General features: G+C 40.8%; 1 protein-coding gene and 1 pseudogene across 2 annotated transcripts in view; both read right to left on the minus strand.

Moving 5' to 3' along the window:
* The window catches only part of Cpq (carboxypeptidase Q), a 610,322-nt gene that overhangs the window by 581,478 nt on the left and 16,021 nt on the right, over positions 1-12,823 (minus strand). The gene's annotated exons all lie outside the window — the stretch shown is intronic.
* On the minus strand, positions 10,152-11,116 carry LOC105743561 (annotated as a pseudogene).

Here is a 12,823-nt window from a genome sequence, read left to right on the forward strand (position 1 = left end):
ATAAAGTTCTGAGTTGGGGCCAGGGAGATAGCTCAGCAACATAAGCACCTGTCTGGCAAGAAACAGGTCCTGATTCAATCCACAGTACTGCAAAAAACAAATAATCAAACAAACAAATAAATAATCTGAGTCAATTTTTACTTTCTTTTAGTACCTGAAAAATAGGGTGCCATTTTAATTTCTGGCTTCATGGTTTCTGATGAGAAATCCCCTTTCATTCTAATCTTTTTAGCCTTATGTGAAAAGTATCATTTTTCTCTGGCTGTTTTGAAAATATTTTATTTGTCTTTAGCGTAAAAACTTAATTAGGACATGTGTTGGCAATGAACGATTTTAGTTTATCTTAGTGGAAGTTTGTTCAGGTTCTGGAATCTGTATTTGTATCTTTTATTAAATTTGAGGAATTTTCAGGCAATTTTTGAGTGCTTTTTTTAAAAAACAAATTATTTATTTATTTATGTATTTGGTACAGGATCTCACTACACTGCTCAGATTCACAGTGATCCTCCTATCTCAGCCTCCCCAGCGCTGGGATTACAGGCATGCTCCACTATGCCTGGTTTCAGTGGTCAGCATGGTACTTCCAGGGTTCTGGGGCCAATATGGCATGCAGTACTATGGATAGAACACAAGACCTTGCACTTGCCAGGCGGGCACTTAGACCACCAAGCTATCGCCCCAGCCTGGTTATTCTATTCCTTTTATGAGACTTGTATCTCTTTTATGGATTTCTTCTATTTGTCTGTTTGTTTATTGTGGAGAGCTGCGAAGGACCGTGCCTACAGGATGGCGCTGGTTTCCGCCTTCCACCCCCCAGCGGGTGAGCGCTCTCTGTGCACAACAACTCCTTATATGGCCAGGGCTGCTGTCATGATTTGCTTTCGCATAGGCTGGACCCATGGGCAATCCCCACCTGGCGCACTGTGATTGGGCTCGGTATCATATATAGGCCGAGGGCTCGAGGGAAAAGAGAGAGAGCATAAGAAACTTACTGTTAGGAGCCTGAATAAACCGCTGAAGAAAGAGCTGTGTGTTGCGTCGTCCTTGCTGGCGAGGTCGTGCGCGACAGTTTATTTGCCTGTTTTATGCATGTTTGTAATTGTGGGTACTCAAAAATCTCTACTAGGTAACTCTGAAATCTCTGCCATCGTGGTATTGGCATCTATCGAGCATCTTTTTCATTGTTTGAAATTTTATAGTTCTTGATATTACAAGTAATTTTCAGCTGAAACCTAGAAATGTTTGTACTACATTATGAGAGTCTGAACTTATTTAAGCCTTCTATTATTGCTAGTCTTCTCTGATACCAATTACAGGGGCAGAGGGGGCACTGCGTCATCACTGCCACACGGATGCCAAGTTCATATGCTGCACTTGGCTTCCAGCCATACTAGAGGAGGAAGTGTTTTCCTCATAAATTTTGAGTGAAGGATTCAAGACTCCCACGTGGTCTTCAGTAACATTCTGGTGATGGCCTCATTTCTGCTGGGCAAGGGGTGAAAGTCCTGACTCCCATTTCACACCATACAAAGAGGTAAGGGAAGGGGTGAATTAGTGCCCTTTAGTACACAGGTTCAAACTCCCCATGTGGTCCCTACTAACATCAGAGATGGGGGATGGTGAGGATGAGGGAAAGCTCATTATTGACTGATGGTAATAAAAGTCCTACTTGGACTGACACCACCCTTTCATGAGTATTAGGATATCTTACACAGCCTTGTTACGGAAGACATCTGCTTTTATAGACAGGTGAAAATTTGACCATTGTTTTTTCTGTGATGTTTGGCTGTAGTGGAGTGGTTCCCTTCTAACAGTTCTCTTTCTTGCTATACTATCCCTTTCCTATTGTGTGGCCAGAGAGAGCAGTCTTTTCTTGAGGCCTCTCTGGATCCACTGGCATTTATAAGTTGCCAACTTTATCAGCTCCAAGTCTGAGATGTATAAGGTAGAAAAAAAAACCCAAAGAACTCATGAACATGTCATTCTTCAGGTTCCAAGGTCTCTAGCTTGTCTGTATTCTTCTTTCTATTTTTCACAGTATTCTTAATATTTTAATGTACTTAATATATAGAATTTTTAGTGGTAGTTAGGGAAATAGGAAAAACTACAAATCCTCTTCTTGGAAATGAAAACATTCCAGCATGATAATTTTTAACAACATAAAGCAGACATGTATAATAATGCTTCATTCCAGGATGTGTCATTTTTTTCTGTGTTACCCCCAGTACAAGTCATTTTATGAACCACCTGAATCACAATGAATTGTTCCTTTCTTCATACGTCCAAAAGAATATCTATTAATTTCCTGTGATGCTTTATAATTTTCCAATGGAATGACTATTGATCATGTAAGTAAATCCAACTAAAGATGAGGACCGTGTCAGATTCCTGCTTAGATTTTCAAAATGTAAATGTATAATAGTAGTAAACATTTACTACAGTACCTAACACAGTACTGGGAAAATGGTGGATACTCAATAAATATTTGTAGACTGAATAAGTGAACAAATGGATATTTATTCAGCACTTACCCATATGTTCAAGAACTTAATAAGGATTTGCTTAATTGAACTAAATTCTTTCAGCATCTGTCAGTCTAATCAATCCAAATTTATTTCTTCCCCTGGGGAAAAGAGATGCTTACAAAGTGTGCCCCAAATGCAATTATTTCAGATTAGTACTTTTTCAAATTAATTATTAATCAGCAACTGTTTATTTATGCACTATCCATAATACAAAAGAAGTGATAGAAAGGATCCCTGTCCTCTAAAGGATAAAGCATTGCAGACACTAAATATATGAATTAATTAAAGATTAAAGAATCAAAAGTGAAATCAACATGCAACACAAAAAAGAAAGCATGTGCAATCAAGATAATTAGAAAAAATTTCATAAGACATAGGACTTCAGGAACACTTTTGATAATATACACAATGCAGTTGACAGAGAAGAAGGTAGAAAAAGAAGAAAATTTCAAGAAAAAATACAAAGACAGGGCTGGAGAGCTAGCTAGGCAGTCTAAGCACCTGCTTGGCAAGTACAAGGTCCCAGGTTTGATCCCCAGTACCACATGCCATGCTAGCTCTGGAACCCTGGATGTGCCAGGCTGGCCCTGAGATTGGGCGTGGTGGTGCACGCCTGTAATCTGGGAAGACTAAGACAGGATTAACATTGCAAGTCTGAACTGTGTAATGAGACCCTGTATCAAATAAATAAATGAATTAAAAAATGTATATTTATAAAAAGAGAGACAAAAACGAGTTTGAACTAACTGTAGAGACAGAGAATTTATAGAAAGGAGATTTCTTTTAAAGGGCTTTAAAAAGACTTATAATTTACTCAACACAGAATGAGAAGTCAAGAAATTGTATTACAGTAACCTGAACTACTTCACATTTCATAGTTTTTAAACAAGAATTTTCTTGTGTGAGCCATATAATATTACTAATAAACTCTAGAAGAGGAATATGAAGTGTACGTCTTCAGCTACCCTTCTGCCATGTACACAGCACTCTATGTAATATTCAAATAACTGGGATGAGTTTTCGTAGGGCTTTGTCTTCAGTAATTAAATTTAATAATATTAAGAACATAGATTAAAAAGCAACTAGAAAAACAGCCACTAATATGAGCAAGGACTCAATAAATCTAGGTAACACTGTAGAAGAATATAGGTGGCTTAATGGAGGGAGGGAGTACAGTCCAAGAGAAAGCTGTGCAAACTTTTTCAAGTATTAAAGGAAAACACTGATGGCCACTCAAAGGAATTGGACAACCTAAAATGCTGCCGAAGGCTCAAATTTATTTAGGACCCTAAGTTTCAGGAAGTACATAAGCTTATAAAAACACAGCATAAAAGAAAGGAATCAAGCCAGGAAGCAGCAGATATTATGCAATGAGAGCTACTAGAAGCAAAAGCCCATAAGTACTCTAAAGCTTAGGCTCAAAGAGCCTCTTTGAACTGCAACATGGTCCTCCCAACAAAGATGGCGCCTTGTGAAAAGCCAGAGTAGCCTTCTTGGCTTACCAGTGTGTCTTCCCATTTTCTGTTCTGCGTTTGTTTTATTTCTTCTTTGGGAGGTGATTACCACTGATTTCCACACTCTGGCCTAGGCTGTTAAAACATTACTTGAGTTGGGTATGGGTAAGGAATGGTACCACTTCGATTCATATCTTCTTGATTTCTTCTGTGTTAGCATTACAATCACATATGACTCATATCAATCATCACCTTCCCTACGAAATCCCTTATCAGCCCTAGCTAAATCAGTCCCTTGCTCTCACTCCGCTCCCTGTTTTGTCCTCCTCCTTCCTTCTACTCTTCTGCTTTTCCTACAATCATCAGAGTGCAGCTGAGGCAAGCTCTTCTCCAGGACACTTCCTCTGTCTTCACATGGTGTGTTGACTCCTCTGTGATTTCCTAGCAATCTCTCCAACCACCTTCAGAACACCTCACAAAGACCAGTCAAATAGCTCAGCGGATTAAAGCACCTGTTTTAGGCAGACGCAGCAGCCTGGATTCAATCCCCAGGGTGCAGTGCAGGCCCTACCCCCAGGGTACACTGAGATGGTGATTGAGTCTGGGCATGGTGGCCTACACCTGTAATCCCAGCACTTGGGAGACTGAACACAGGCAGATCACTCACTATGAGTCCGATGTATGTAGTGAGACCCTGTAGAAGACCCTTACTGAAAAATAAAAAAATAAACACCTTACAATCAGAATTCAAACTAACCAGGTTAGGGCTGGTAAGATAGTTTAGCAAACTGAGCACCTGTCTAGGCAGGCACAGGGACTGGTGTTCAATCCCCAGCACCAGATGCTGCACTGGCTTTGCCCTTGGGTGTGCTGAGCTAGCCACTGAGTCTGGGAGTGGTGGTGCACCCCTGCAATCCCAGCACCAGGGAGGCTAAAACAGGAGGATCACTATAAGTCCGAGCTATGTAATGAGACCCTGTATGAAATATATAAATTTAAAAAATATAAAAGAAATAAACTACCCAGGTTATACCCCTAAGCTAAACCTTGAGTTGCCTATGTATAGGTAATGTGCCCAGTTTTTAAGCTTTCAGAGTGAATTATGTTTCCTTCGTCCTCCCCCCTCCACCACCACCACTGTTATTCAACATATGTGCAGTATACAGAGTAATAGCCAGATCAGTGTCAGCTGAATAAAGGTCCTCTATTTGCAGTCTCTGCACATCCATCCACCCAAATCATCACTTCAGATTATGCCAGTTCATAACCTTACTGGGTGGTCAATGATTTCAGTGGCATCTTTGCCTTTCTTCCTCAACTCCTATACTGGTTGATACATTGTGCCAATTTGAGAAGTTTAGCCACTTAACTCAGTGGGGAGCCAGGGTCCCCACTTTGTAAACATCCTCAGCTTGTGGAAGAGGAGGGCAGGGAGATGGTGTGGAAGGATAGAGGGCACACAATATAAGGGAGGAAAAGAGGTTGGTTTTATCCTCCCTTTTTCTTATGCTGCATTTGCTGTCTTTTGCCATCTTGAATTGCTGCCCCTCTGTCTTACAGCCAACTGAAATATTCACAAACATAAATAAACCTCTCCTTGCTTAATTCTGGGTGCCATGTATTTTATCTCAGCAATGAAAGAAAAGTAACCAAAACAGAATTTGGCACCAGTGAAGAAGGGTCATTATTGTGACTCTACCTGACCTTGTGGTTCAAGAGCCTTTGGAAATGGCCTGTGGAAAAAGTTTAGAAAAGCTTGAAGATGTCACCTGAAAGAGTACAGATGGTATGCCTTAGGCTATTCTGCGTGGGAGATTCTGGTCAGAACTCAGAAGACCAACAGTTTGATAGAAATCCGTCTAGTAAAGACCGGGCTCCAGAGGTTTCTGTTAGAAAGAAGGGCTTTATTGGAAGTACATGTGTGGAGCCAATGTGTATTATGGTTTAGCAGAGAGTGTCTGCATAGTGCTTGTGTCCAGAAACTTTGTCTGAGACTGAGATTAATGGTGAAAGACTAATTAATCTGGCAGAAGAAATTTCAAGGCAGTCTAATACTGAGGAGGTGGCATGGCTACTTCTTGGGGATTTTAGCCAGATCTATGTTGAGAATTAAGAACAAAGAGCTCAGAAGAATGATTCAAAATGTTATTTTGGCCAGAAAGGAAGTTCCAGTGAAGCTGTGGACTGCAAAGATAGATCTGAGGAAATTTTGATTGCAGAGAAGAAACAGGAGAATAGAAAGGATGGCCTGAAAGCATCACAAGAAGCACCAGATCTTCACCTTTTGCAGCCCCAAAGCTGCAAAAGTGAAAGGCCTCACTTTAGGGAGAAAGCTGCAGAGCAGTTCAGGCACTCAACTCCTACAGCCAAGACAGAAGAAAGCCTGACTACTGTTACAGCTAGCAGAAAACCTTAACATCAGCCACATGGTGCTTGCTTTAGGTATATGCAGAATGCAAGAGTTCTGAGATTAAAAAGGCTTCTACCTTGATTTCAGAAGATCGGGGAGGCCAGGCAGTGTGCCACTGAGAGGGCACTGTGTGAATCTGTGAAAGAGAAGCTGAAAGTACAGATCCCAGAAGGTTGGAAAAGCCAGGAACATGGATCATGTAAGGAAAGTTGCATGGAGGGAGAAAAGCAAGCCTAAGAGAGAAGTTGTGGGAGCTATAACCACCAGAAGTGCCCTAGAGGTGACTGCTCAAGTCCTTCAAATCTCACAATTTACCACAGATTGCTTCAGATGTTGGGCGTGGAACTACAGGACTTTATGTTTGTCCTCCAGGGTTTCGGACTTGCTTTAGTCCCAATGCTTTGTATTCCCATGTTTGTATTTTTTGGAATGAAAATGTTTATTTTGTGCTGTTGAATGTTAGAAGTGTCTAACTTTTCATTTGTACAGGAGCTGGAAGCTAAGAGTTTGCCTTACATCTCAGCAGAGACATGGGACTTAGACTTTTTAGCAATGCTGCAAGTGTTAGGACTTTGGCAACTTTTTCAGATAGACAAATGACTTCTGTATAGAGGGATGTGCACAAGTGTTTGGGGAGTCAGGGGAAGAATGTTATAGATTTAGTACAATATAATGTTGGTAGACTTAATACTGGTTCTCAAGGATTGTTCAACCTGTGTTATGTTCAAGTTGTGAAACAATAAAAATAAGCATGTCTTTGTATCTGGAACCAGGTTAAAGAAATTAGTTTCCAAGTTGACACGGGGTGGATTGTAATGGTTGATATGTTGATAACATTGTGTCAACTTGAGAAGTTTATAAGGACTCAGCAGTGGGCCAAGGTCCTCAGTTTGTAAACATTCTCATCCTGTGCAAAAGGAGGCAATGGACATGGTGGGAGTGCTACAACCCCTGGGTGAGGGTAGCATGATTACAATATAAAGAAGAAAAAGAGGCTTGCTCTGGCCTTCTTTTTCTCTTGTTGCTTTTGCTATCTTCTGCCACCTTGAACTGTTGTCCCTGTGCCAAGCCTGCTTGCCTTGGAGCCAGCTGAGTAGTGACAGAAACTTCCACTGTGAGCTAAGTAAACCTTTCCTCCCTTAATTATGATCGTCTAGCATTTTGTCTCAGCAGTAAGAGAAGCGTCACCAAGACAGAATTTGGTACCAGAGAAGTGGGGTCATTGTTGTGACTCTACCTGATCCTGTGGGTCATGAGCCATTGGAAATGACTTGTGGGAAATTTTCTCAGGAAACAGTTTTCTCCTTTCACACAAGCTTTTCTAAAGAATGACTGCAACATTTTTATTCCTTTCTCTTATTTTCCTCTCTTCTTCCATGCTTTGATAGTATATACCCAAATCCCTCATTGCTGTTCCACTCACAGAGATTTATAATTAAACATTTCTGTCAACAAGGACAGAGACACACATTATTACACATATATGGCATCAGTAGTAATACTTGTTCTATAAATATTCATTGAAATGTTGAAAAATATGTCCACTCTTCAGGAAAATTTTTTTTAAATATCAGCACTACCTCACTCTTTTTTTCTCAGATGCAATCATTTTCTAAAAAGTTTCAAGCACAAATAGTTTAAGACTTAAGAAAAATTTTAAAAAGCACTGAGATTTTCTTGGGTTTGAAAAGTGCTCAAACCCTGGATATTTTTCTTTAGCTACGCAAGCTGATCACATGGCCCACAGCTTGGCACAGCCTATGCAGCTTTCAAGAGGGAATTTTGTCTGAACCAGAAAGACAGGATCAAGCCCCAAAAATGAAGAGCATACATGGTGTCAGCGGAAACTGCTTCCCCATCAGAAAGGCCAGGGCTGACATCACATCCCCTGACTAAGCAAACATTTCCTCCATTGACAAGTATTTAATTAAATGTATTGAGAGTCTAATGTCATGTATGCAGATGTACATGTTTGAAGAGTTGTTTACAGGGTGGTTGGTGCCAGCCAGGCTCTGGTGCCAGGCCTACATACAGCCTTCCACTATTCAGTGGGACTTGGCTTCTAAAGATGTTTCAGGGTTCTCTGAGCCTGGTAAATTTCCAAAAGCTCATCTGTGCTTTAAAAGTAGAGTTTTTCTTTCCTTTGGAGGCACTGGTCCTTCCCCTGCTGATCCTTTCTGTCTCTTGTCTTGATTCAGCAAAGGCTCTGGACAAGGTTTGAGGGATTACTCCATCTCTAAAAGTTTGAGGTTGAAGATTTAATAGTTTTTGGAAACCCAACCAAAAGGAAACACCAGGCACCAGCTCCTTACCTAGGACCTGGGTGTCAGCTGATTTCACTATTCTAAAAATTGTTTCTGTTATTCATTAACCAAGGAAAAATACAGCTTAGTAGCTAAGCTGACAAACAAGACAATCTTAGCATGTAGGCTATAAAGAAGTTCTTATTTGGTAGAACAAATAAGAATAAACTACAAATGGATGAAGTATCCATTCATCTCTAACCACAGGACCATTAATATTCTGCCCTTAAAAGTGAAATGTGGAAAATAATGCAATTATCACACATTGTTACAATACCTTTACTTTATCCTACTAAAACCACACATCTTCTAAAATAGATCCTTAAAACCATGAGGTAAAGACAGCATTGCCCACACTCGTGCTATTTCAACTCTGAAGTATCAAGAAGTTACGAGTTGGCACTCCAGTCCCTACAACAATACATAAAACTGAACAAAATGAAAACTAACAACTTCCCTCAGGCTCATCAGGAAACTGAGGTTGCTGCTTCTCCTATAGCTGGAGAAGCAGGATTTCCAAAGTCACAGCCAAGATATACTGGCCTGAGCCAGGATGCCATGAGAGCCACAAGGTGGTGAGAGTACTAGAATGGACAGTACTGGAGGCTGAATCTGGACTATTGGAGAGAAGGAAATTCTGAGGGCCACAGTCTTTGTCAGGAAGGTGACCTTGTTGGGTGAAATCCAACTATGACAAATTGGCAAAGATAGAAGGAAAAACAAAGTACCAGCAAACTCATAGTGGCTAATATTGATTCAGTGCTTACCCTACCTCAGGCTTGTCCTAAATGTTTACATTGTTTAACCTTCACAATAATCCTACAGGACAGTACGTTGGTTTTTTATTGCTACAATAACAAATTGCTACCAATCTGGTATTTTAAGCAGTAGAGACTTATTACTCTTGAAGTTTTATAAGCAAGATTCTCACACTGCTAGGTGGGGTGGCAAAATGCCTGTAATTCCTACACTCTGGGACACTGAGACACAAGGATGGCAGAAGCCCAACCTGTTCAACTTAGCAACTTCATGAGACCCTTTCTCAAAATAAAAAATAAAAAGTCTTCTGGGATGTAGCTCAGTGCGAAAATCCTGAGTTAAATCTTCAGTATTGAAAAAGTAGGATACTGAACACTACATATAGCAGCTAAAAACAAAGTATTAACAGAGCTATATCCTTTTCTGGAGACTTTAGAAAATAATGTTTGCTTCTTTCCCCCTTTTTCTTTCTAATAGGCACTCACATTCCTTTATCTTCAAAGGCAGGAACCTTGCTTTTCTCTGACCATCTTCCAGAGACATATCTCATTGTCTGCTTCTACTTTTAGGGACCTTGTGATTGCAAGGGGGTCCCAGAAAATCTAGGATAATCTCCCCATTTTTTTCAGGAGAGGAAAATTATGTAAATTTATTTTACACAATTGGGTGAAAAATAAATTTGAGAGAAAGTAGATAAAATTTAATATGGTCTCATATACCCTGAAGGAAGTGGTGTCTAATTTGGAGGGGTAATCGCTATGTCCAAGTAATCACCTATTTGGAACTTCTGTGACTGCAGAGTCAAAAAATCATCCATCCTCTTTCTGCCAGACACAGTGCTGCCAGTCTCCTTAGCTCAATAGCCAGGTCTTGGTGTGAATGGGACTATCCGGGGCCCTCTGGACCCTCACTCCTGCCAGCACCCAGGTCAGGCATGTGTGTGGAATTTCCTCCCTTAAACAGACCCCGTGGAACCCTACAGCAGAACTCCCTGAAGACAGGCTAGAGGCAAGACCCACCCAGCTGATCCAGGAGCAGAACATCTTGCCAGAGAGGCACAGTAAGTTTACTTCCAAGGGTTGCAACAGGAAGAAGTGGGACAGAGCAGCCAGACCCAAGCCACACCCACCTGGACAAGTTTGAACTTGGTAGATCTGGTACTAAGGTAGTAACTGTACCAAAGCTCTACACCAAAGGTCAGAAGACAGTGCTATACAAAATGACAAAGAGAAGGAGCAAAATGCATTCTCAGGCCTTGAGCCCACCCAGAACAAATGCAGGAGACTATAATAGCATAGAAGAAACGAAATCACAAACCTGAAATGTCTGATATAATAGGGTCTGAAGTAAAAATATCCAGGTCTTTTAAGATCCATGAAAATAATTGTGAAATTGAAATGTGTGCCCTTCTTTCTAGCTTTCTGTGTAGACTTCTTTTACTAAGATAGTTGGTTCTTTCCAGGGTGCATCCATCCAGGTGTAGATCTACAGCTCACTGGACAGGACATTGCAGCAGGAGAACGCGTCCATATGGTGGTGCCGACCACTGTTGGTGGTGAAGACCTGGAGTAGCAGTGGACATGTCTTCTCATGCTCAGGTCGCTTCTCTGGCTCTTTCTTAATTTCCTCCTGAGTAACTCGCGACTCCACCATCATCTTCTTACGTCTGCCCCAATCTCCCTATTTTAAGGTCAGATGACTAGCCATAATAACTCCATCTCCAACTGCAATTTGCTTTTGCCATGGAACTTAACATGTTCATTGGTTCCAAGGATTAGGACATGAATACTGTTTGGGAGGAAGAGATACTACTCTGCCTACCACAGATGGTTATTATGTCAATTTTACAGATGAAGAAGCTGAAGTATAGACAGGATATGTATTTAGCATAAAGTCAGTGGTAGAGATCAGCTCTAACTGAACCCCGAACACTAGTTCAAAGCCCATTTTCTTAACCATTAAGTTATAGGGAACACAGGATGCTAGTGGGTGATGTGACAAACCCTAAAATTTGGGCTGAGTAAGCAGTGAAATTGTATGAGGAGTCAGAATAGTGCTGATTTCCATGACTTACCATCTGCTTCTCAAAGAATTCAATTGGTGCTTGTGATACCTGCATTTTTTTAAATGTTCCTATTGTCTTTTGGTTCTTGCTTAAGCCTTGGCGTAGGAAAGCTAATTAAAAGAAAGTGGCTATGAAAAACAGCCACATGTTTTAGATAGTAAATTTTAGGATACAAATCATATGTATTAATGACCAAGAATAGATCTGTAATACCCAAACACATGTAATAAATACAGTTTCTAACACATCTAATGTATTTTAGTAATAAAATAATCACAAAGTAAAGATTTCGGTGCAAAAAGGACATATGTGCGTGAAAGTAGAAAGCAAATTTTATGAGCATCTTGTTAGCACCATAAAATGAAAGGTGTTTTCCTTTTGTTTTATCACTTCAACCTATAACAAAGCTGGCTTTACAAATGGGCTAAAGCAAAAACTAAGTTATAGGTCAGTAAGTATAAGGGCTCTGGAATTCACCTGCCTTCACTTAGTAGTTTTGGTGTTTGTTTGTTTGCTTGCATTATTTCATGAATGTTCTAGGGAGCAAAGTGACTTTTTGCAAATATATGAATGATATCAGCAAGGTGGTGGAACAGGACATATCAGAAAATCCACTGCCCTCCACAGAGTGGTACTGCCATGCTGGACAATGCACTGTGCAGCCCTGCCCAATCAGAGCTGACCACAGCACCTAACCTACAATTTGTTCCAACTATAGAGCCCAACTGGTGGCCTCACCAGGCAGTGGAGCCCAGACAGCAGACCCCACTCAACCTCTGAACAGAGGTACCAGCCCACCAATTAAAGAGCCGATCAATAAGTCCTACCTACCTAGAGTCATTACCAACTGACACAACCACCATCACAGGCTAAGTGTAGCCCTGAGATCAATCCCTCCCACAGAATACCTGCAAAGGTCAGAAGAGGTATCTGTGCCCTCAAATTTGCAAACATCAAAGCAGGAACATAAGGATTATGAAGAAACAGGGAGTCATGACAACTCCAAAAGAAACAGAGCTCTAAAGCCAGGTGTAGGGACACATATCTGAAATCCCAGCAATCTGTAGGCTGATACAAAATGATGGCAGGTTTAAGGCCAATAAGAACTACACAGCACTACTCAGGACATAAGAAAGCCTGTGCTGTGACATCCTGTAACTCAGGTGTGTCCCAAATTTTCTGATCAAGGAGATTATGGGGCCACAGAGGAAACTGATCAATGATGTAGAGTGTGCTTAAGGAGAGTCACCTAGAGAGAAAACATTCTCTCAGGCTTTCACAGACAGCAAATTGGTCAAGCAATGGCC

Source organism: Octodon degus, unplaced genomic scaffold (genome assembly GCF_000260255.1).
Source record: "Octodon degus isolate 3935 unplaced genomic scaffold, OctDeg1.0 scaffold00134, whole genome shotgun sequence".
In the NCBI taxonomy this organism is placed as follows: Eukaryota; Metazoa; Chordata; class Mammalia; order Rodentia; family Octodontidae; genus Octodon; species Octodon degus.